Source organism: Arachis ipaensis, chromosome B5, assembly GCF_059453495.1.
Source record: "Arachis ipaensis isolate K30076 ecotype BB chromosome B5, ASM5945349v1, whole genome shotgun sequence".
In the NCBI taxonomy this organism is placed as follows: Eukaryota; Viridiplantae; Streptophyta; class Magnoliopsida; order Fabales; family Fabaceae; genus Arachis; species Arachis ipaensis.
The window spans coordinates 31484904-31509867 of record NC_142440.1 but is presented as its reverse complement, the minus strand read 5'-3'; the positions used below and the strand labels follow the sequence as shown (position 1 = coordinate 31509867).

The 24964-nt window shown below is 39.9% G+C and overlaps 1 non-coding gene across 1 annotated transcript; it reads right to left on the bottom strand.

Moving 5' to 3' along the window:
• Positions 1-4707: 4707 nt before the first annotated feature.
• On the bottom strand, positions 4708-4815 carry LOC148563757 (small nucleolar RNA R71). The gene has a single exon (XR_015884625.1). It is a non-coding gene; the product is annotated as a small nucleolar RNA R71 (small nucleolar RNA).
• Positions 4816-24964: the final 20149 nt, after the last annotated feature.

The following is a 24964-nucleotide window of genomic DNA, read 5'->3' as shown; positions in this document are numbered from 1 at the left end:
TCCAGGTTCCATAAAAGAGCACTTTGAGAGCTAGAAGACGATGCCATTGAGAAAAGAGGTGCGACAAACATGGTTAGTGGGATTCTTCTCAGTTATTTGGAACATCTGGCTATGTAGAAACTAGCTCATTTTCAGAACAAGGGAACATATGTGGTGGATTGTGTTGCTAGGTCGTTTTGTTGCTCTAGAGAATGTGGCAAAAGTTAACCCATGTTGTTGATGGCTATGCCGGAGATAACATAGGAGTTGTTAAAATTCATGTAATGTCCTTTGTACACTCCACTTAGTGTGTTGAGCTTGTTTCTCCTTTTAAAAAAAATTGAGAGAACCTCAAACATGTCATTAGCTACTGCCTTGCAATAAACACTAGGCTTTTCTCTACTTTTGACATATCAAAAACCTATGATGTACGGACACTGACACGGACACGACACGACAAAGACACGCAGAAACACGAATTTAAATTCTTATAAGACATAGAGACACAATATATATAAATTATAAATTATTTTTTAGATAAATTATAATGATATTTTGATATTTATCGATATTAAAATATAAATTAATTTTTAACTGTCTTAATGTCTTTTTTAATTATATAAAGTATTTAGAAAATTTTTTGTTTTAATAAATAATATATACTAGTTTTAAATTCATTTTTAAAATACATGTTAAGAATAAAGCTGGACATACTGACACGTGATGATATTTAGGTATGTCCAAGTGTATCCAAAGAATAATTTTTTATTTTTTATTATGACACAATTGGACATATGGGAGCCACGCGTGTCAGACAATTGTTGATGAGTGTCGTGTCCAAAATGTGTCCGACACGCAGACACGACAACTTAGAAAAAACACGACAACTTAGCAAAGTGTCTGTTCTTTATAGTCAGAAGCATTCCCCAAAGGTTTTGCAGTTGAATATGAAGTTGTAGACCAAATCTAGCTTAAATTCCTTGACTTGGATGTGAAACAGTCAAGTTCCCAATAAACAAATCCCAATGTAATAATCTTTTCAATAAGCTATCTTCATCAACACATTCAATCAATTTTAATCCCAAGGTACAGTGTCAAAGCTCAACAAGTTTCAATTATTAGAAGAAAAAAATGACACAAAGAATCGTTCATATTTCATAGTCAAAATTTAATGGGATTTGGAAAGAACTTTGGGATAGAGAGAAAGAGAGAAGCAAAACTTGTTACTAAGATCAATGAAAGACATATTGGGAATGATGGTTCATGTGAATTGTTGAGGGTTTGTAAATTATTAATGATGTTACTGATTAACAATGTAAAAGATAAAGTAGGACTAGCTGGTGGTGGCGATATATAAGATTAGATTCACTTTTTTCATAGGTAAATTTATCCGTATATTGATATATTCAACATTCGTTGGTAAAAATGGTAATATATTCTATATTTTATTATTTATTTGATTATAATTTAATTGAACCAAAATCCAACCAATTAGACCGTTAAACTGTTGAACCTAAATCTTTAGAGTTTAGATTGACCGGTTTATTACTAAACGTATCTCTTTGCCCTCTTTTATAGTGTGTTACTGCCTTGCTGGCTGCGTTTAAACCTGAAACCATTATTCTAAAAACTGAATCGGATCAATTGGTTCAATTGGATTAACTGAAATCCGTCACCAGACAGATTCGTTAGGTCTATGAATTGTCTGGCAAAAAAACTTGTTACAAAACCGAATAAACCGGTAGAATTTGCCAGTTTTTTAAGGGTTTCCGGTTCGGAATAAACCCTCCAAAAATGGCGCCTTTGTCTTTAGGAAAAAAGAAAGAGAGAGGAAAACCATAAAACCATAAATCCCTTTCATCACCTGTAACCCAGTCAGTCACATTCACACTGTCACACACAGGGAGAGAAGAACCCTAGCCCCAATCGCGGAGCCTGCAGCCCGCAGCCACCGCAGCGACGGTTTTGACCATCGTAGCCCCTACATGTAATACCCGGTCTAACCGAAATTAATTAAATAATAAGTTAAATAGGAGCGAATATGGTTGGAAGATTTGGCAATTGGAATTTGATAATTTAAATATGATATTTGGATTTAGTGAATTTTTCCGAGTCGGAAAACATAGTTTTCTGCGTAAAAGCGCGCAGTAGAATTTTGACCGGCAGTACCGGCTAAGATCTGTCTGATACTACAGCTGAGGAAATTGATTATGAGTAAATAAGATTAAGAAATGAGGAATTATAATTAGGGGAGGTAGAAATTTTTAAAGTGCGATTTAAAGCGCTAATCTTAAAGGGTTTTGGCCCAAAATTGGGACAACAGACAAAAATAAGTGAACCGGGCCTAAGTGGGCCCAAGACCCAATATATATAAACATTAGTTATGAGAATTTCAGCTCATTTTACCCTAAAAGGAAGGGTTGGGGCGCTGATTTGGGAAGAGAGAAGAGAAGAGAGAAAACCTAACTCTCTTTGATCTTCAAACCACCATAACTTGAGCTACGGAGCTTCGATTGACGAGCCGTTTGCGGCCACGCGTCACTCTTCTCATCCTCTACAATTCTATCTAAGTTTTGTGGTGAGTATTTGATAAACCACTATTTTATGGTTTATATTGTGTTTAATTGTGTGGTTTTATCATGATCTTTACCCACTTATTCATTAGATAAGTATGCATTTATAATTCCTTCCTAAAGTTATTGCATGATTGAAAATTTTCTTCCTAGAGACTTTTAATTATGCATTTTATTTCTCCTTTATTTCATTCGATGCCGTGATATGTGTGTTTAGTATTTCAGGCTTTATAAGGCATGAATGAGTTGGAGATTGGAAAGGAAGCTTGCAAAAATGGAAGGAACACAAGAAATTGAGGAGATGACCAGCGAGAAGCGTCGCGACCGCGCGAAAGAGAGGAAATCGCAGTGACGCGGCCGCATGGATGACGCGACCGCGCGAGTTGGAAACTACACAAGCGACGCGGAGGCGTGGACGACGCGTCCGCGTGGCAAAGCAAAACGCCGAATGACGCGTCCGCCTGAATGACGCGTCCGCGTGACATGCGCGATCTGCATAATCTGCAGAATTACTGGGGGCTATTTCGGGCCTTATTTTGACCCAATTTTTGGCCCAGAAAAGCAGACTAGAGCCAGAGAACATGCAGAAACCAACAACAACATTCATTCCGCATAGTTTTAAGTTTCTAGATCTAGTTTTCCTCTCCTCTAGGTTTTTCTCTCTACACATTCATAGTTTTTAGGATTTGTTATTTTCATTGTTTTTGCATTGGGATATTGAGAAGAGTTATTGCCTCATCAAGACTTCGACATTCTAGTTCGTTCTCTTTACTTGTCTCTTACTCTTCCATGTTCCTTAATTTACTTAATTTTACTATTGGATTATTTTAGCATTTATTAATACAAGAATTACTTTTATTTTTAATTAATCTTTTGATCATTATTTATCATGTCTTTCTTTAATTCCCTTCCTTATGTTATGAATTTTACATTTACAATGAGCGAGTAGTTCCCTAACTTGATGGGGAGTTGATTGAAAGGAACCCTTGAGTTGGAATGCTCAAGAGAAAGATTGTAATTGGGTTTATTGTTGGATTTCTCTCTAGTCACTAACACCAATCCTCCCAAGAGCGGATTGGAACTTGTGGATAGAAACAACATTCCAGCTTGTTTGACTTTCCCTTACTTAGTAAGGGACAACTAAACATAATAACCCTCAATTGTCAATTAATCTTAAGAGTACTCCAACAAGAATAGGACTTCCAGCTAATCAACTCCCAGTCAAGGCTTTTATTTAAATTTATATAAATTCTCTAATTTAATTTTCTGCCATTCAACTCAACCCTTTTTGAAAACATCTTATTAATAAAATAGCACACTTTTCTGCAACTCGTTGGGAGACGACCTGGGATTCATACTCCCAGTATTTTAATTTTAATTTCTGTGACACCCTTCTAAATTGATAAGCGGATTTCTGATTGGTTGAGAACTATACTTGCAACGCATATTTTGTAATCATTCTTAACTCGCCAATTTTCGCCCGCATCAATTTTTGGCGCCGTTGCCGGGGAGTTGCAATAGAGTGCTAAAGTTATTAATTGGAATTTATTTATTTGCATTTTATTTTATTTTGCTACTATGAGCTGCTTGTTTCTTTCGTTAGATGGCACGTTCGCTTCCTGATCCAAGCTTGCTAGTATTCGATCCTGAGATTGAAAGAACTATTTCACGAATAAGGCAAGCTCGGCATCGGTTAATCCTCTCTGAGGGCGGATCTGAAACGTCACTTGAGAAAGAAACTAGCCCCCGTTCTACTGATTTGGTTGTTTTACGTGCAGGTAATATGGCAGCAGCTAGGAGAGTTACTATCCAGGAGGAAGGAGCCCCTCATTTTACAATGTAACCGTTTCAAGCGCATCACCCAGCGGTGGCTACAAACTTTGAAATAAAGACCGCACTGCTCAATTTGATGCCCAAGTTTTATGGCTTACCTGCTCAAGAGCCTATCAAGCACCTGAGAGATTTTCAAGTAGCTTGTTCTACTGTTAGGCGTGATGGTGTAGATGAAACTTCAATTTTGTTGAAAGCTTTCCCATTTTCTCTTGAGGGGAAGGCAAGAGAGTGGTACTACACTCAACCAGCAGCAATTGTATCCAACTGGGATACACTGAGAAAAGAATTTTTGGAAAAGTTCTTTCCAGCTGAAGTTACTGATAAACTGAGGAAAGACATTTCCATGATTGTTCAGGATGATTCTGAAACTCTCTATGAGTACTGGGAGCGCTTCAATAATCTTATGGAAGCTTGCCCCCACCACATGATTGACAAGATAGTGTTACTCGATTATGTCACACAAGGCATGAGGCCCCAAGATAAGACCACATTAGAAAGTGCTAGCAATGGGTCTATGAAAAAGTACAAGACCACTGATGAAGCATGACAATTGATCAGTGACTTAGCTGAATCTACTAGGAATCACAGGCAGAAACAAGGCCGTGCAAAAGCCATTGCAGAAGTATCCTCTAGCAGAGAGACTACTACTTTAACTCAGAGTATCTGTGAAATGACCAACTTGCTGAAGCAGATGCAATTGAATCAACAACAAGTTCAGCAAGCTCAACCTTCTCCACCACAGCAAAACCAATAGTTAGTCCCACAGAGAGTTTGTGGAATCTGCGCTGATTATAGCCACTATACTGATGAATATCCGTAGCTCTAGCAGGAAGACAACACCGTGGCAGCCACACATAACTTCTATGACCGCCCCAACCAAGGGTACAATCAAGGTGGCAATTACAACCACGGATGGCAAGACAATTCTAACCAGAATTGGAGGGACAACTACAACAGAGGAGGCAGAGATAATCAGGGAAATCAGAGGTGGAATAACAACAACAACAGGCAGCAGAATCAGAATCAGCCTTACAGAGCACCTCACCTAAGGCAATCCCAAGGACCACAGAATACCCTACAGCAGACCTCTCAATTTACCTATCCTTCTTCATCTGCCAATAATGACTTACTACAATCTATTGATCGGAGACAGCAGACCATGGAAAATAACATTAATGCCACTCTAAATGGTCTGACCGCTACTTTACAGGCTCTTGTCTCCCAGATTGGATCAATGAACAACTCCAATAACCAACCTTTGAGCTCCAGTGGAATCCCCTCTCAACCATTACCCAATCCAAAGGGTGGCATTAATGCCATCACCCTGAGGTCCGGAACCACACTGCAGGAGAGGAATCAAGAGGAGCCAAACCCACCAGAACATGCCTCAGCTGAAGAGGTAGTGGAAATAGAAGATGTTGAAGAGGAAGAGGACATACAGGACATGGCTGAAGAAGAAGAAGTGCAACCACGAGAGGAAGCACTAAAAGGCGCAGACACTGCAGAAGACACCACTCCTATTCCATTTCCACAACTTGCAAGGAAGCCCAGGAAGCAGCTGGAACCTGATCCAAAAATGGTAGAGATATTCAAAAAGGTTGAGGTAACTGTTCCTCTATTTGATGTTATTCAACAGGTACCTAAGTATGCAAATTTTCTAAAAGATTTATGTATACATAAAGACAAAATTAATGAATTAGAAACTATTCCTTTAGGAAGTTCCATATCTGCTTTAATGGGAGGTTTACCTGAAAAGTGTAGTGACCCAGGTCCTTGTATAGTCAATTATACTATTGGTGGTGTGATAATTTCTGATTTCATGTGTGATTTAGGAGCATGTGTAAGTATAATGCCTTTGTCTATATATGATATTTTGAGGCTCCCTCCCTTAAAAATGTCGGCAGCTCGTTTTGTGTTAGCAGATAAAAGCATTATTACAGTGGCTGGAGTTGCTGAAGATGTATTAGTGGGCATTAAGGGGCTCACATTTTCCATTGATTTTTATATCCTGGAGATGCCCCAGAATGCCTCAGATAAGCCATCATCAATCCTACTCGAAGACCATTCCTGAAGACCTCAAAGTATAAATTAGATGCTTTTTCAGGAACATACTCTTTTGAAATAGATGGCCGAGTAGTGATCTTCAACCTGAACGGAGTTATGAAGCACCCACCGGAGGATCATTCTATCCTCAAGTGTGACATTATAGATGAAACCATGGCTGAAGTCCATCAGGAGGAATTTGAAGAGAAGCACACAGGATAAGGTCCAAGTGTGGGGACATTCTCAGAGAACAATGACAGTGCCTTACCACTATTACCAGCTCCAGACAACCCAAAGCCTGAACATGATCAGAAGTTGGAATTAAAACCCCTTCCTCCACACCTCAAATATGCTTACCTTGAAGACGGGCAGAAGTTTTCGGTTATCATTGCAAGGGAACTCACTTCTCAACAAGAAGAGCAATTACTTAGTGTGCTGAGGAGGCACAAGAAGGCAATTGGGTGGAGTTTGGCAGACATAGTAGGCATAAACCCTTAAGTCTGTGAGCATAGAATATTTTTAGAAGAGGGAGCAAGACCTATCCATCAACCCCAGAGAAGACTGAACCCCACTATCCTAGAGGTTGTCAAAAAGGAAGTGACTAGACTACTAGAGGCAGATATCATCTATCCCATCTTAGACAGTGAATGGGTAAGCCCAGTACAAGTGGTGCCAAAGAAGTCTGGAGTCACTACAGTAAAGAATGAGCATGGAGAGCTCATAGCAACCAAAGTTCAGAACGCCTGGAGGGTCTGCATTGACTACAGACGCCTCAACCAAGCCACCCGTAAGGATCACTATCCTCTTTCATTCATTGATCAAATGCTGGATCGCCTGTCAGGTAAATCACATTATTATTTTCTAGATGGTTACACAGGTTATTTCCAGATTCATATAGCTCCTGAGGACCAGGAAAAGACTACTTTTACATGTCCTTTTGGGACTTATGCTTACAAGAGAATGCCCTTTGGCTTGTGCAATGCACCAGCTACTTTCCAGAGGTGCATGATGAGTCTTTTCTCTTATCTTATTGAGGACTGTATGGAAGTTTTTATGGATGATTTTACTGTTTATGGCGATTCCTTTAGCCTTTGCTTAGATGGATTATCTAGAGTATTAGATAGATGTGTCAGTACAAACCTTGTATTAAATTTTGAAAAATGTCACTTTATGGTTAAACAAGGGATTGTACTAGGACATGTTGTGTCTAATACTGGCATTTCTGTAGATCCAGCAAAGGTAGATGTTATTTCTAGTTTACCTTACCCCTCTTCTGTGAGGGAAGTCCGTTCGTTCCTTGGCCATGCAGGTTTTTACAGGAGGTTCATTAAGGACTTCAGTAAGGTAGCACTTCCCTTATCCAGGCTACTGCAGAAAGATATTGAGTTCAAGTTTAGTGAAGATTGCAAACAAGCGTTTGATAAGCTGAAGACCGCACTAACTCAAGCTCCAATTGTGAGAGGACCAGACTAGAGCCAACCATTTGAAATAATGTGTGATGCTTCCAACCATGCCGTAGGAGCAGCACTGGCTCAGCGTGAAGGTAAGGATCCTTTTGTTATTGCTTACGCATCTAAAACTTTAGATGCCGCTCAGTCGAATTACACTACTACTGAGAAAGAGCTTCTTGCTATTGTTTTTGCTCTAGATAAATTCTGAGCCTATTTACTTGGTACTAAAGTAGTAGTGTATTCAGACCACGCAGCTCTAAAGTATTTATTAGCTAAAAAGGAGTCCAAACCAAGGCTTATACGTTGGATACTGCTATTACAAGAATTTGATTTGGAAATTAAGGACAGGAGTGGTAACCAGAATTTAGTGGCAGACCACTTGAGTCGTCTTGAACATATTACAGATGACTCCACCCCTATAGCTGATAATTTTCCATTTGATAATTATCTAGTTAGCCGCACCTTTCCTCCGAACTTTTCTAAGCATCAAAGAGACAAGCTGAAAAGCGAGTCTAAGTATTATATATGGGATGACCCATATTTATGGAGATGTGGCGCTGACCAGGTAATTAGACAGTGTGTGCCTCAATCAGAATTCCAGTCCATCTTAGAGGCATGTCACTCATCTGAGAGTGGAGGACATTTTAGCCCTCAAAGAACTGCTAGAAAAATCTTAGACTGTGGATTCTGGTGGCCTACTCTTTTTAAGGACGCTACTGAATTTTGTAGATCTTGTTTTCCATGCCAGAAATTTGGTAATATATCCAGAAAGGATGAGATGCCTCAACAAATTATGCTTTTTTGTGAAATTTTTGATGTTTGGGGCATTGACCTCATGGGTCCATTTCCAATTTCTAATGGTTATTTCTATATATTGTTAGCTGTGGATTACGTTTCCAAATGGGTGGAAGCAATTCCTACCCGTACTGATGATGCTAACACTGTTGTTTTCTTTGTGAGAAACCATTTTATTTGTCGCTTTGGATCACCATGAGCAATCGTGAGCGATCAAGGCACCCATTTTTGTAACAGGAGACTAACAGGACTAATGAAGAAGCATGGGATAATTCATAAAGTTGCAACAGCCTACCATCCTCAGACTAATGGGCAAGCCGATGTGTCAAATAGAGAGATAAAGCGTATCTTGCAGAAGATAGTCAAACCTCATAGAAGAGACTGGAGCACCAGGCTACAAGATGCACTCTGGACATACAGAACAGCATACAAAACACCCATTGGGATGAGCCCTTTCCGCTTAGTTTATGGAAAAGCTTGTCATCTCCCTGTTGAAGTAGAGCACAAAGCCTTCTGGGCAGTAAAGGAATGCAACATGGGAATTGAAAAATCCAGAGCTGAAAGGAAGTTGCAACTACAGGAACTGGAGAGCCTTCGCCTAAAAGCTTATGAGAACTCAAGACTATACAAGGAGAAGATGAAGGCTGTACATGATCAGCACATCAAGAGGAAAGAGTTCCAACCTGGGGACTTAGTCCTCCTTTATAAATCTCGACTGAGGCTCATGCCAGGCAAGTTGAGATCAAGATGGGAAGGTCCATACAGAGTAGAGAAGGCCGAACCGTACGGAGTTTATCACCTAAGCCATCCTTCAAACTCTGAACTTATCAAAGTTAATGGACATCGTTTAAAGCTGTACCATGGCGAGAAGCTGAAGAAAAACAAGGAGCTTGAGATCTTCCTCTTAGAAGATCCCCACATAGCCGAAGACTAAGCTAGTGGAGCGTCCAACTTACGGACGTTAAAGCAAAGTGCTAGGTGGTAGACAACCCACCATGGTATGATCGTTCTTTTCCTTATTTTTAATTTTCTTCTTCAATAACTCTTCTCTTCATTAGTACATTTCGTACATCTGCATTTCCATACTTTTATTTAAAAAAAAATCACGCGACGCGACCGCCTCATTGACGCGTCCGCATCGCAGGTGTTGGGAGAGAATAATAAAATGAACAGAGAGTCACGCGAGAGCGTGGCTAGAGGCATGCCAATGGCACAAATCATCCCACGCGACCGCGTCATATGGGGATAATGGCCTCCCACGCGACCGCGTGCCCCACGCGGCCGCGTGACAAGGATTTCGACGTCAAAGTGGTGCACACCCGAAAGTTGTGCTAGAGTGGTGTTGGACTGGCACTGGACGCGCAGTCCCTCTCACGCGATCGTGTGCCCCACGCGACCGCGTCGTATCCCAATAATTGACCACTCACGCGATTGCATGCCCCATGCGATCGCGTCACCTAAAATTTGGCACTAATATAATTTTGAACAGAGAGTTGTGCGAGTGCGAGGCTACCCTCGCGCCATTAGCCTAAAACGGGTCACGCGACCGCATCACCGACGCGACCGCGTCATTGAGTTTAAGCGCAAGTCGCGCGATCGCGTGCCCTACACGACCGCATCGCTTGCGCCGCACAATTTTCCTAATTTTCCAATTATCATATCTTTTTCTCCCAAAATCCTATTTTCTCTTTTCCCTCCTTATTTCTTCTCCCTCCCTTCCTCCCTTCTTCCTTCTTTCTCACTTTTTACTCTCTCTCACCCCCATTAACAAGGTTTTTCTTTTTCTCCTTTCCTCCTTACTTTTCTAATATTCTTCTTATTTTTATATGTTATCTTCTTTTCTTTTCTTTTTACTTTCATTACTCATATCTTTTTTTTCTTCCTTTCTTTTTCCTTTTTACTTGGTGTTATAAATTTATTTGAGTCATTGTTTTTCATTATATGCTTGTGGATTGTTGTAAATTTGTTTGACAATTATATATTGCTTTTTAAGGGATTACTTGCATGTTCAAATTCTTATTTTCAAGAGCTTCTTCTACATGCATGCTATGTGTTTGTGAAAAAGCCCATATGGCATTATGAACTTCTTTACATTTTTCTACTCTAATATTCAATGCTTGCTTTTCACAAATTTCTTTTACTATTTTATTCATTGAATTTAGTTGTCAATACAAACGTGATGGTTAGTTACGAGTGATAACATATTTAAATTGGACATTGAATGCTTGATCTATGCTACTCATGCATTTGCCGGCATGCCAATAAACCTCTTGCATTTCATTGTCCTACATGCACTTACTATATTTCCATTGATGATCTTTTCACATGTAGTCCGGACCATGTGTTAACGTCATTCTTCTTTATTGTGCATTGATTATCACTTACATCACCCTCTTCCTTGCTCTACCCCTTTAAATTTAATTTACTTTCCCTTCCCTTTTTCAGGATGGCCACCAAGAAAGGAAAGGAGAAAGCTACCCCCAAACAACCAGTAAGAAGAGGTACAAAGAGAGCATTAGTGGCAGAACCCTCTTCAACTGCGGTAAAGCCCTCAACAAAGAAGATTAAGAGGATCATAAAGGTTGATGATAAAGAAAAAGCCTTCCCAGCAAAGGACACTGCGCGATTCCCCAATCGCTACTGTGAGCAGATGTTCCCCATCTTGGCTGAAAGAAGCTACAACAACGAATACCTTCTTCTCCTCCTGCCCAATATTGCTATCTTTGTTGAGCCACAAATTGTCCGAAGACAATGGGATTTCCTACAAAGACAGCCAAGGCAGGTCAATCTTTCTTGGGTAGTCGAGTTCTACTCCAACTTCCACCTGCCAACCCTGCAGTCTGTGTATGTCCGTCAGAAATAAGTCCCCATTACAGAAGAGGCCATTCAAAAAGTTCTAAGTCTTCCCCCTATTCCAGAAGGATTGGATGCCTTTCAAGAAGCCGCACTCAAGCGCCAGCTGTACCAATTTGACTGGGACGCTGTTCTCAGAGTTATCGCACTACCTGGCAGCAGATGGATCTACGGATACTATCGTACCTGCCCTAAGGGAATTTCGACTTCAGCACTTACCTTGGAGGCTCGCGTATGGGCACAGATCATGTCCCATTACGTCTTTCCGAGCACTCACGAATCCTCCTTAACTGTGGACATGGCCATTCTACTATGGTGCATCCTTATAGACCAACCTCTGAATCTACCAAGACATATCCGGAATGCCATGGGACACATACAAATTGCGGGCAACTTACCTTTCCCCGCCCTGGTCTCAGATCTTGTCTCAGCAGCCGGAGTCTCCTACAGAGCTGGGGACACCAAAGCCATGCTCCCTCGGGATGATCAGTATGTCCCTAACGGGAAGTACCTTAGATTTCCAGCAGCCACTATCAGCCAGCCTACTGAACCAGTTGAAGATATTCCTTCTTCAACACCACAAGCACCCACTACTGACCAACTGCTCCAGCAGATACTTGCAAGATTGGATCGGCGGGAACAGAAAGCTAAGATGAGAGAGCGTCGTAACAAGCGCCGATTCACATACCTCAAGGAGCTGATCATGGGAAAATTCAAGGACTCAGACACCCCGGACTCCACTTCTTTTACCAGCACAGGGAGCCATGATGGTCCCGATTGTGGAGATACTGCTACCAGCCCACCTTTGTTCTTGACGGATGGCACTGAGGACGGTGCAAAGACTTAAGTGTGGGGAGGTCGGTCAGTACCTGACTTCTGGAGGTAATTTCTCTTCCCTAGCACCAATAAATTAGGATATTTAGTTAGTTTTTCTTTTGTAGAATAGGATACTTAGTTGCATGCATGTTCTGCTTGATTGAAAAGACAATAAGTTTCTTCTAAGACCCTATCATTGGAACAAAATTTCACTAATTTTAATTACTTCTTTTATGTTAAATTTGCTTGAAGTTGTATTTGGAACATGATTTTTGAGCTAAAGAACACACAACCTGTGAGATTTGAGCCTTTATGAATATAATGGTTGCATTATTTAACCATAATTATTTTATTCTTGTGTGTTTACTTCTCTATGATTGTAATCTATATTTTGTTTCATCCTATATGTCTAATGTTTATTATATTTATATGTTTGCATATGATTGAGGCCATTATTTGTTTAGCTCACTTATCCAAATAAAGCCTACCCTTTCAATTACCTTTGTTAGCCACTTTGAGCCTTTAAATCCCATTTGTTCTATATTTTACCACATTACTAGCCTTAAGCGGAAAAACAAGTATATACCCCAAATTGAATCTTTGGTTAGCTTAAGATAGAATTGTGTGTGTTATCCAAGTATGGGAAATTGTGGGAGCAAAGGATAATAAGGGAATGAATCATGATAATATAATGGGAATTTGGATACCTACTCATGTGAAACTGTAAGAATTAAAAATCTATGTGCATTGATAAGCTATGTTATTTTTATGTTTCTATGTTTATGAAAAAAAAAACTAAAAATATTCAACAAATAAATAAGGGGACAAAATTACCCCAATGCTAAGTCAAGCATTCAAAGATCAATGCATGTATGATAGAATCAAAATAAAAGGTTGATATATGAAGTATGGATGTGAAAGAGATTTCTGGGTAGCTAGGTATGAATTCTAAAGTTATATAGAATATATATAGGTTATGTTAAAGCTTGGGTTAATTAAAGATTCAATTTATAAGCTTACTTAGCCATATATGCATCCTTACCCTTACCTTGGCCCCATTACAACCTTGAAAAGACCTCATGATATTTGCATTGGTATATTAAATGTTGTTGATTGGTTAGGAGAAGAACAAAAATTAGAGAGCATGATTAGAGAAGGATAGAGTGATGACCCTATACACTAGAGAGACTAGAGTGTACATACATCATCAGTGAGGTTCCATGCTTGAATTTCTATGTTCCCTGCTTTCATGAGCTATCTTCTTGCATTTTTATCTGTTCTTACTGTATAAGAATTGAGTTAGTGGAATTTGATTTGTAATTGTTTTGAAGGCTTACTTACTTTTGATCAAGTGGACAAGAATTATATAGTTGCATTCGCATATATAGGTTGCATTGCATTGCATGGGTTTTACATGTTCTTACTCATTCATTTTATCTCCTTCAACTAAGCATGAGGACATGCTAATGTTTAAGTGTGGGGAGGTTGATAAACTACTATTTTATGGTTTATATTGTGTTTAATTGTGTGGTTTTATCATGATCTTTACCCACTTATTTATTAGATAAGTATGCATTTATAATTCCTTCCTAAAGTTATTGCATGATTGAAAACTTGCTTCCTAGAGACTTTTAATTATGTATTTTATTTCTCCTTTATTCCATTCGATGCCGTGATATGTGCGTTAAGTGTTTCAGGCTTTATAAGGCATGAATGAGTTAGAGATTGGAAAGGAAGCTTGCAAAAATGGAAGGAACACAAGAAATTGAGGAGATGACCAGCGAGAAGCGACGCGGCCGCATGGATCACGCGACCGCATGAAAGAGAGGAAATCGCAGCGACGCGGCCGCATGGATGACGCGGCCGCATGGATGACGCGACCGCGCGAGTTGGAAACTACACAAGCGATGCGGAGGTGTGGACGACGCGTCCGCGTGGCAAAGCGAAACGCTGAATGACGCGTCCGCCTGAATGACGCGTCCGCATGACATGCGCGATCTGCATAATCTGCAGAATCGCTGGGGGCGATTTCGGGCCTTATTTTGACCCAATTTTCGGCCCAGAAAAGCAGACTAGAGCCAGAGAACATGCAGAAACCAACAACAACATTCATTCCGCATAGTTTTAAGTTTTTAGATTTAGTTTTCCTCTCCTCTAGGTTTTTCTCTCTACACATTCATAGTTTTTAGGATTTGTTATTTTCATTGTTTTTGCATTGGGATATTGAGAAGAGTTATTGCCTCATCAAGACTTCGACATTCTAGTTCGTTCTCTTTACTTGTCTCTTACTCTTCCATGTTCCTTAATTTACTTAGTTTTACTATTGGATTATTTTAGCATTTATTAATATAAGAATTACTTTTATTTTTAATTAATCTTTTGATCATTATTTATCATGTCTTTCTTTAATTCCCTTTCTTATGTTATGAATTTTACATTTACAATGAGCGAGTAGTTCCCTAACTTGATGGGGAGTTGATTGAAAGGAATCCTTGAGTTGGAATGCTCAAGAGAAAGATTGTAATTGGGTTTATTGTTGGATTGCTCTCTAGTCACTAACACCAATCCTCCCAAGAACGGATTAGAACTTGTGGATAGAAACAGCATTCCAGCTTGTTTGACTTTCCCTTACTTAGTAAGGGACAACTAAACAAAATAACCCTCAATTGTCAATTAATCTTGAGAGTACTCCAATAAGAATAGGGCTTCCAACTAATCAACTCCCAGTCAAGGCTTTTATTTAAATTTATATAAATTCTCTAATTTAATTTTCTGCCATTCAACTCAACCCTTTTTGAAAACATCTGATTAATAAAATAGCACACTTTTCTGCAACTCGTTGGGAGACGACCTGGGATTCATACTCCCAGTATTTTAATTTTAATTTCTGTGACACCCTTCTAAATTAATAAGTGGATTTCTGGTTGGTTGAGAACTATACTTGCAATGCATATTTTATAATCATTCTTAACTCGCCAATTTCCGCCCGCATCAGTATTCCATTCATCTCTGCCCAGTTTTCGAAATTTCCCACTGTTACACGTTTTTGGGTAGTTAGTGTTGAAATCTTGTGATTTTGGGTGTTTAGGGATACTCGAACATGGATTCTAATCGGGTTCTATCCCTACTTCATATGGGCTAAGGTAAGAAGTACTCAAACTCTTGTGATTTGTCATTTTTATGAGCCCTAGGTTGATGTATGTATGTGATATTAGTTATGTTAGTGTATTTGGTGATGTTGGTGCACAATTGGGAGATTGGTATTGCTTGAGGAGCTTTGGTGAGGCTTGGAGCTAAGGTTGGTGAAGACTTCCAAAGAAGAGGCTCAATTGGTTTGGCTACAAGAGGTACGGTTTAAGTTTCATTTAAGTATCGTGTGGTGTGATGAGAATTCCTAGGCTAGATGCCCCTAGGATTAAGTTTGGATTGTGTAAATGGTTGGTGCTAATATGCATAGTTGGTATGTAATGTGAATTAATGATTAGGTTGAGAATTGTGTGGCCTTGTATACTTGGTGTATTGAAAATTTGATGTATTGGGTAATGAGTATTGATTTGTGGTTTATGTATTTAAATTGTGAAATTGGGCCGGAGGCCGAAAAGAGGTAAGGAAGGTAAGTTGACGTGTGCATTGTATGATGACACAAGTTCTTGGATGAATTTCAGATAATGAATATATGAATGATTGGGTGGGTTATTGAATAATAAGGTTTGAGGAGTTGAAGAGTGGAATTTGGTAATTTTGGGTAAAATTATGTAGATGAGGTATGTTTGGTTTTCGTTGAGATATATTATGTGGTCATATATGTGATTATGATTATTGATACCTTGATGGCATGACGATACATGAGAGATATGTATATTGTGATATATGCTTGAGGAATGATTAAGGTTGATTTGTGGGTGAAACCACGTGATAGTGAGTATGATATTGATTATGTATAATGATGGTTGATTGGAAATAGTATTTTTGGAAATTGGGATGAGGAAGGATGTATGACATGTTAATGTGTTTGTAATTTAGCCATTTGTTTGAAATGGGTAAAAATGGTTATATGGCGGTTTTGTAAATTGCGGTAAGGTGTTAATGTATGAGTTGAGGAGGCTTGATGTTGATTTCGGTATATTTTGATTGATTTCAAAAAGGGAAGATATTGGCATGTTTTGGTTGATTTTGAAAAGAGTTGAAAATGGCTTGTTTTGAAAATGGCACTTTGTGGTTTTGTGTGAAAACATGGTTTTTGGGCATGCTTTGACGGGACATAACTTGGACTGTAGATTTCCATTTTGTGCCAAACTTGTTTAGAAGTAAAATTGGATCCGGGATGTCCAAGCCATTCAAAGAACGAGTGAAAATGATTTAAAATGAGAAAGTTATGTCCGTCGGGAGATTGGGGGTTGAATCTGTGAATTCTGCAGCTTTTAACTTAGAAAATTTTTAGCAGAATGACCCTCCACGCGTAGGCGCACTTGGCGCGTACTCGTTGTTCTTCAAGAAGGCACCATCCATGCGTGTGCGTGGTGTGCGCGGGGGCGTCGATGCGCTGCACCAAATGCCCAGTCATTTTCCCGAGAGTTGTGCCAGTTTTGTGCCTGGGCCGCAAGTGCACCCACGCGTACGCGTGGCTGACGCATACGCGCCGTTTGGCTATTTTTCAATCCGCGCGTCCGCACGTATGACACTTGCGCGTCGATGAGTTTTGTGTCCATCCACGCGTGCACGTGGAGTGCGCGTACGCGTGGCCCTATTTTCATGCCAAAGTTGATTTTTGAGTTTTAAAAGCCAAATCTCATGCTTCTAAGCCTCCGATCTCACCCCTTATGTGTTAAATCATTATGATGTGCCTAGCAATGAGAAAGGACTAGGGGATGTGGTAATTTGCGAGTGAAGCAAGGGGAAAAGTTATGATCAATGATGATCAAAGATGATTATATGAGATATGGAGGATGACGGTGGAAGTACCGTGTATGCCATGAGCCGAAGGGCTATATTTATTGATAAATGGCTAGTTCTTGATTGAACCATGAGCCGGATGGCTGAGTTATTGCCGGGTTATGGCTAAGCCATTATTGGTTATGGCTGAGTATAAAAGCATATATGATTAATGAATGAATGTGTTAAATGGATAATAATGGAAAATGTTGAAATGTGATGTGTGACCCCGGGTAGTAGGCAGTGGCGTTGTCCACTTGCTCCGGGTATGAGACAGGAAAGGATGTTTATGATAAATGAGTTTAATTATGGAGTTTTGAATAAATGTGTATTTGTGATACCTGGGTAGTAGTAAGGGTGGTGGTTCATCCCGCTTGCTCCAGGTTAATGTTTGAGATTTGATAACAATGATGATTGCTTTTAAACTGAACGAATATATGTTTTGAGATCCTGGGTAGTAGCAAGGGTTGTGGTTCATCCCACTTGCTCCAGGTCAGAGATTGTGATGCCTGGGTAGTAGCGGCAGTAGTGGTGAATCCACTCGCTCCAGGTTGAGCTTTTAAACACCCGCCTGGGTAGTAGCCGCAGTAGTGGTTATTTCACTGGCTCTGGGTTGAGTGGGCAGTAGCAAGGGGTTTGTAGCTCAAACCTACTTGCTCCACAAGGGGTGTTTCTGTCCAATGGTTAGCTACCAGGACATGTCGGGTTGGCTATATAACCGACAGATGATATCATCAGCCATAGGGCAGGCATTCATCATTTGCATATGTTTGAATTTTTGGGTTTGCCTATTTGTTTTGGATTTCTACATCACATATGCTATGTTACCTGATTATGTGCTACTTGTTCTACTTGTACCTTATTTGTGTATTACTTGCCTGTATTGCTTGTGTTTGTACAACTGGGAGGCCCTCATGCTGGTGTCGGTGGATGTCGAGGGCTATTCTGGTTGAGATGAATTGATGATGCGATTGCATGATGATGATGATCATTGAATGAGATAATTTGAACTCCCTGGGTAGACGCAGTGATGTGGTTTCACTAGTTCCAGGTGAAGGTACGATGTATTGATATAGAATTGTTGAGGTAGAACAACTTGTGATGGTTTTGCTTATGATTCTGAGTCTGATTCGTGGAAGAGTCAGCGAGTTGGGAAACATGTGAAACATGAATTAGATTTAGCACTCCCTTATGACAGTTGCCTATTCATGGATTAGCGAGAACATAGGAATGGATAATTGGTGAAGGAGTTTAGGATACTTAGTGAGTTTTTATTGCAGTGCATTGTATTTATTTGGCACTTTTACCGTACTGGGAACCCATGGGCCCGGGGTTCTCATTCCGTATATATCTCTTGTTTTTCAGATACAGGTTCAGGTGCTCAGAAGTGAGTTGTGGGTCGTCTAAGAGACGGCGAAGATCTTTATTTTCTCTACTTTGTGTTTTGCTTAGAATCTCTCCACCTTTGTTTTGAAAAGATTATATTATGTATTGAACTCTTTTGAATTTGCCTATAGAGGCTCTCATATTTCCTTCGGGAGAGATTAGGATATACCGTTGTCAACTACTTTCACACTGTACCCTAACCGGCCTAAACTTCGCGGGTCGCGACTAGTGGCTATTTACTTATGCTATATGTATCTATCTGTTATCTACCTCTTAATCTCCTCTACGCCTTGTCTGTATATCGCTTTCGGCTTCACGGTTTATCTTTTGTTGTCGAAACGTGAGTGATACGTCTTCGCAATTTTATTTCTACTCTTTTCAGGCTTCTCGATTAATACTCCTTTCGAAATTACCTACTTTTATATATTAAAAATCCACCTGAGAGTCGTACCACCGTAATATCATTGACTTATGACTCGAGCATAAGGATTTGAATATTAGGGTGTTACATTATGGTATCAGAGCAGTTCGTCCTCGTGAGCCTGAAGGATGGAACTGCTTATGCTTCAATGCATACTCTGAGTCTGTGCTTGTGCTAGTTAGGGTATCTAACCGATACATCTAGCATGAAGTCCATGAGTGTACCTTTGGTACTTTGAAGCACTATACTTCCGATATTGAGACTGATCAACTTGATATCGATTGTTTGGTGTGTATAGGAACCAGATGGCGCCTCGTGGACCCGGTCGGGGACGTGAGAGAGATCGTACTAATACGCAGGAATCGGAAATCAACCCGAATAACCCGGTAAACCTTATGGCAGCGTTGGAGAATATGGCTGCTGCTATGCAGGCCACTGCGGAGGCTCTTGGACAATAGATAAACAATAATGGCAATGGCGGAAGGGAAGCTCAGGGCCCGATAACACTGGTAACCTTATTAAAGGTTAATCCACCTAAGTTCAAGGGAACCACCAATCCGACTGAAGCTGATACTTGGTTTCAGGCCATGGAGCGAGCACTGTAAGCGCAGTTGGTGCCTGAAGAGCAGTGTGTTGAATTTGCTACCTATCTGCTCATGGGGAAAGCATCGCATTGGTGGCAAGGGGCTCGACGTCTCCTGCAACAGGGGAATGATCCTATCACTTGGGATGCCTTCCAGGTGGAATTCTATAAGAAGTACTTTCCGAATTCTGCCAGGACAGCCAAGGAATTAGAGTTACTGCAGCTGAAGCAAGGTGCTATGTCCGTATCTGAGTATACAGACAAATTTGAGGAGCTATTCAGGTTTTTCCACATGTGTCAGGGAGCTCTGGGAGACTTCGAGGAATGGAAATGCATTAAGTATAAAGGAGGACTCCAGAGCGACATCTTAAGTTCGGTGGGACCAATGGAGATCCGAACTTTTTCAGAGTTGGTGAATAAGAGCAAAATTGCTGAAGAGTGTGTGAAAAGGAGGGTTGCAGAGAAAGGAAGTCATAGAGAGCACAACGAAGGATGCGCACCAAGGGGTCGAGAGTTTAAGGAGAGAGGATACGTACAACACTTTCCCCAAGGACAGAATAACTTTGCGACAAGTGAGGAGTCCCAAAGGAATGGTAAGGGAAAACGGGCAGCGGCTGCTTCTGATGTTTCAAGCTGTCAGAGATATGGAAGTCATCACCCAAATAGGCCGTGCCGATTGGGGTTAGGTGCATGTTACAAGTGCGGGTTGCCAGGGCATGTATCAAGAAATTGCCAACAAGGAGAGAGTCAGGATGCGGGCCGATTGCGACAGTAAGATTGAGGTAATTGCCTTAATACAAATGGATAAATGTCTATGATGTAAATGACTTTCTGTTGAGAATGATGTGTTGTGTTTGTTATGTAGTTGGTTGATTTCTGGATTTTTGGTGAGACGGATTGAACCCGTGACTTTTAGTTCCTTTGATTTAAATAGATAAGGGATGGTTCTAAATGATGGATTTGAAAACGTTGATTTGAATTGTCGGTCAAGTTAAGTGGTGGTTTAGTACTTGAGGAAATAAGTGATGGAACTAATACTTGACGAGAAATCTAAGTGGCATAGCGGAAGCTTGCTAAAGTGTTAGCATAGTATGGTAATAATAAGAAAAAGTGGGGTATGATTAGAAATACTTTATGCTTTGAGTACTTAAAAGTTTAGTGAGCTTATGCAGATAATGATTCTAGATAATTGGAATTAATTGCAGCTGTGAGCCTTGATGGTTCTGAAATGGATGAGGAAATTATCATTGATGCGTAATCGGATTTAGATGATGATTGAGTGCAAGATGTCGTGTTCGAGAGATGAGTGCTATGATGTTTGGTCATGGTGACCTTGGATTTAAATCAAGATTTATAATGATCCGTTTCAGAGGAATAGTTTAGAAACCTTTAAATTGTAATGCTGATGCGGTACTGAGATTGGTTTGAGAGAACCCGTGACGGGTGGTAAACTCCAATTTTTGGGGAGGTGCTGTTGAAATTTTTTTTTCCAAGAATTTGAAAGAGTGTTGGTTATAGTTTCGAGAAGGACCTTTGATTTGAATAACTTTAGCAAAAGAGATGTGTTTCAAATGCTTTTATAGATTATTAAAGGAAGCCAGATTCTTAAGTTTTTGTCAGCTTGTTAGTCCAAACTCATTTGAATTCTAAAAATGAAGAAAGCTTTGATTGATTATAGTGATGTGGGATGATGGCTATGATTAACGATGATGGCAATATTATTGATGACATGATTTGAGATTTAATAGGGTGTGAGTTGATGAGACGATAAAAGTAAGGAACGAGGCTGTTGGTCGGCGTTGAACAAATGACCGAGACCCTCGGAGATAGATAAATCAGAGCGCGGCAACGGAAACATGCTGAGTAAAAGGACCTTGGAACTGTTATACGTTGGATATAAAGGCAGACTACGCTCGCGTACTCGCAGTGATGGATGGAATTTTCGAGGGCGAAAATTTCTGTTAGGGGGGTAGAATGTAATACCTGGTCTAACCGAAATTAATTAAATAATAAGTTAAATAGGAGCGAATATGGTTGGAAGATTTGGCAATTGGAATTTGATAATTTAAATATGATATTTGGATTCAGTGAATTTTTCCGAGTCGAAAAACATAGTTTTCTGCGTAAAAGCGCGCAGTAGAATTTTGACCGACAGTACCGGCTAAGATCTGTCTGGTACTACAGCTGAGAAAATTGATTATGAGTAAATAAGATTAAGAAATGAGGAATTATAATTAGGGGAGGTAGAAATTTTTAAAGCGCGATTTAGAGCGCTAATCTTAAAGGGTTTTGGCCCAAAATTAGGCCAACGGACAAAAATAAGTGAACCGGGCCTAAGTGGTCCCAAGACCCAACATATATAAACATTAGTTATGAGCATTTCAGCTCATTTTACCCTAAAAGGAAGGGTTGGGGGCGCTGATTTGGGAAGAGAGAAGAGAAGAGAGAAAACCTAACTCTCTTTGATCTTCAAACCACCATAACTTGAGCTACGGAGCTTCGATTGACGAGCCGTTCGTGGCCACGCGTTGCTCTTCTCATCCTCTACAATTTTATCTAAGTTTTGTGGTGAGTATTCCATTCATCTCTGCCCAGTTTTCGAAATTCTCCACTGTTACACGTTTTTGGGTAGTTAGTGTTGAAATCTTGTGATTTTGGGTGTTTAGGGATACTCCAACATGGATTCTAAGCGGGTTCTATCCCTACTTCATATGAGCTGAGGTAAGAAGTGCTCAAACCCTTGTGATTTGTCATTTTTATGAGCCCTAGGTTGATATATGTATGTGATATTGGTTATGTTAGTGTATTTGGTGATGTTGGTGCACAATTGGGAGATTGGTATTGCTTGAGGAGTGATGAGCGGATATTTTATACGCTTTTTGGGGATAATTTCATATAGTTTTGAGTATGTTTTAGTTAGTTTTTAGTCTATTTTTATTAGTTTTTAGGAAAAATTCATATTTCTGGACTTTACTATGAGTTGTGTGTTTTTCTGTAATTTCAGGTATTTTTCTGGCTGAAATTGAAGGAGCTGAGCAAAAATCTGATTCAGGCTGAATAAGGACTGCTGATGCTGTTGGATTCTGACCTCCCTGCACTCAAAGTGGATTTTCTGGAGCTATAGAACTCGAAATGGCGTGCTTCCAATTGCGTTGGAAAGTAGACATCCAGGGCTTTCCAGCAATATATAATAGTTCATACTTTGCACAAGAATAAACGACGTAAACTGGCGTTCAACGCCAGTCCTCTGCCCAATTCTGGCGTCCAGCGCCAGAAAAGGATCAAAAACTGGAGTTGAACGCCCAAACTGGCACAAAAACTGGCGTTCAACTCCACAAATGGCCTCTGCACGTGAATTGCTTAAGTCTCAGCCCCAGCACACACCAAGTGGGCCTCAGCACACAGAAGTGGGCCCCAGAAGTGAATTTCTGCATCATCCATCATAGTTTATCCAATTTTTGTAAACCTAGGCTACTAGTTTAGTATTTAAACAACTTTTAGAGACTTATTTTGTATCTCATGACATTTTCAGATCTAAACTTTGTATTCTCTGACGGCATGAGTCTCTAAACCCCATTGTTGGGGGTGAGGAGCTCTGCTATGTCTCGATGAATTAATGCAAGTATTTCTGTTTTCCATTCAAACACGCTTGTTCCTATCTAAGATGTTCATTCGCGCTTAACTGTGATGAAGGTGATGATCCGTGACATTCATCACCTTCTTCAAACCATGAACGTGTGCCTGACAACCACCTCCGTTCTATATCCGATTGAATGAGTATCTCTGAGATCTCTTAATCAGAATCTCCGTGGTATAAGCTAGAACTGATGGCGGCATTCATGAGAATCCGGAAAGTCTAAACCTTGTCTGTGGTATTCCGAGTAGGATTCAAGGATTGAATGACTGTGACGAGCTTCAAACTCCTGAAGGCTGGGCGTTAGTGACAGACGCAAAAGGATAGTAAATCCTATTCCAACCGGATCGAGAACCAACCGGTGATTAGCCGTGCTGTGACAGAGCGCGTGAGCGTAGTTTTCACTGGAAGGATGGAAGGTAGCCATTGACAACGGTGATCCACCAACACACAGCTTGCCATAGGAGAACGTGCGTGCGTGAATTAGAAGACAGAGGAAAGCAGAGATTCAGAAGACAAAGCACCTCCAAAACTCCAACATATTCTCCATTACTGCACAACAAGTAACCTTTAATTTATGCTCTCTTGGTTATTCGCAATTCAACTGATAAACATAATTGACTTCCTGACTAAGATTTACAAGATAACCATAGATTGCTTCAAACCAACAATCTCCGTGGGATTCGACCCTTACTCACGTAAGGTATTACTTGGACGACCCAGTGCACTTGCTGGTTAGTGGTACGCGTTGTGAAAAGTGTGATTCACAATTCGTGCACCAAGTTTTTGGCACCGTTGCCGGGGATTGTTCGTGTTTGAACAACTGACGGATTATTTTGTTGCTTAGATTAGGAAAAATTTCTCCTTTTTTGGTTTAGAGTCTTTTATTATTTATCCCTTGTTAAAACACTTTAAATTTATAGCTCAGTTAGTTAAAACATGGTGTTTATGTTCATGGTAATTGGCTATTATATTTTTTAAAATAGTTTTCAAAAATAATTTTTCTATTAGATCCTGTGCCAAACTTTAAGTTTGGTGTTCTCTTGATTGACTTTCCTTAAAATTTTCGAAAATTTTGGTTTGGTTTTCTAAAAATTTTAAGTTTGGTGTTCTTTCTTCGTGTTCTTGAGTTTTCCTTGTGACTTGATCTTAAAATTTTTAAGTTTGGTGTTCCTTGGTGTTTTCCCTCCAAAATTTTCGAAAATAGGGAACATTAGATCTAAAAAAATTTTTTAAAATCATCATATCCTTTTCAAAACTTCCTAAACACTTTCTCTCTCCTCAATTTTTTTCGAAAATCATAATTTTTGATTATTTTTATTTTTGGTTAAGTTGTCCTCTTTCTATAAAATAAAATAATTAAAAAGGTAAATCAATCCAAGTTATATCCCTTTGTCCATCATGGACATAAGTGGAAATGAACAGTCCAGGAGGACTCTGAGGTCATATTCTAACCCCTCTACTGCTTCATATGGGAGTAGCATATGCATACCCTCCATTGGAGTTAGTAGCTTTGAGTTGAATCCTCAGCTCATTATCATGGTGCAGCAAAGTTGCCAGTATTCCGGTCTTCCACAGGAAGAACCTACAGAGTTTCTGGCACAATTTCTACAAATTGCTGACACAGTACATGATAAGGAAATAGATCAGGATGTCTACAGACTA